We start from the raw sequence: 1,459 nt of genomic DNA on the forward strand, positions 1-1,459 counted from the left end.
TTTTTTGAGATGGAGTCTTGTCCTGTTGCCCAGGCTGGAGAGCAATGGCACAATCTCAGCTCACTGCAACCTCCGCCTCCCAGGTTCAAATGATTCTCCTGCCTCGGTCTCCAGAGTGGCTGGGACTACAGGTGTCTGCCACCATTCCTGGCTAATTTTTTGTATCTTTAGTAGAGATGGGGTTTCACCATGTTGGCCAGGCTGGTCTTGAACTCCCGACCTCGTGATCTGCCCACCTCAGCCTCCCAAAGTGCTGGGATTACAGGCGTGAGCCACTGTGCCCGGCCCAGGAGCAATGGTCTTGATCTTCATCATGCTGGGTGCCAGGGTGGTCATTTCCTTTTGCATCCTGTCAGTGATGCCAGGGTACATGGTGGTGCCAACAGACAGTACTGTGTTGGTATACAGGTCTTTGTGGATGTCCACGTCACACTTCATGATGGAGTTGACGGTAATTTTGTGGAAGCCACAGGATTCCATGCCCAGGAAGGAAGGCTGAAAGAGCGCCTAGGGTCGGAGGAACTGCTCCTTGTCAATGATGATGACCTGGCTGACAAGCAGCTCATAGCTTTTCTCCAGGGAGGAGCTGGAGGCTGCCATAGCCATTTCCTGCTCAAAGACCAGGGCGACATGGCACAGCTTCTTCTTGATATCATGCACCATTTCCTGCTTGTCTGTGGTGGTGACGCTGTGGCCACACTTGGTGAGGATCTTCATGAGGTAGTCAGTTAAGTCTCAGCCAGCCAGATCCAGATGCAGGATGGAGTGGGGGAGGGCATACCCCTTGTAGATGGGCACAGTGTCGGTAACCTCATTGCTGGAGTCCATCTCAATGTCAGTGGTATGGCCAGAGGCATACAGGGACAGCATACATGGCTGGGGTGTTGAAGATCTCAACATGATCTGGGTCATCTTCTCGTGGTTGGCCTTGGGGTTCTGGGTGGCCTCAGTCAGCTCATTGTAGAAGGTGTGGTGCCAGATCTTCTCCATATTGTCCCAGTTGGTGATGATGCTGTGCTCGATGGGGTACTTCAGGGTTAGGATGCCTCCCTTGTTCTGGGCCTCCTCGCCCACATAGGAGTCCATCTCTGACCCATGCCCACCATCACACCCTGGTGCCTCGGGTTCCCCATGATGGAGGGGAAGACGGCCCAGGGGGCATCGTCGCCTGTAAAGCTGGCTTTGTACATGCCAGAGCTGTTGTTGATGACGAGCACGTCGATATCATCATCCATGGTGAGCTGGCGGCAGGTGAGGATGGGCGGTGGAGTGGAGAGGGTGAGGCTCTGTGCTCGAGGGGTGGACACAGTCTCAGCTTCTTCTTTTTTTTTTTTGAGATGGAGTTTCACTCTTGTTGCCCAGGCTGGAGTACAATGGTGCAATCTCAGCTCACTGCAACCTCAGCCTTCCAGGTTCAAGTGATTCTCCTGCCTCAGCCTCCCAAGTAGCTGGGATTACA

The 1,459-nt window shown here is 53.8% G+C and overlaps 1 pseudogene; it reads right to left on the bottom strand.

Moving 5' to 3' along the window:
• LOC108288174 overlaps nucleotides 1–1,235 on the bottom strand; it is an 8,194-nt pseudogene extending 6,959 nt beyond the window's left edge.
• Nucleotides 1,236–1,459: the final 224 nt, after the last annotated feature.

Source organism: Cebus imitator, unplaced genomic scaffold, assembly GCF_001604975.1.
Source record: "Cebus imitator isolate Cc_AM_T3 unplaced genomic scaffold, Cebus_imitator-1.0 Scaffold16, whole genome shotgun sequence".
Lineage (NCBI taxonomy): Eukaryota > Metazoa > Chordata > Mammalia > Primates > Cebidae > Cebus > Cebus imitator.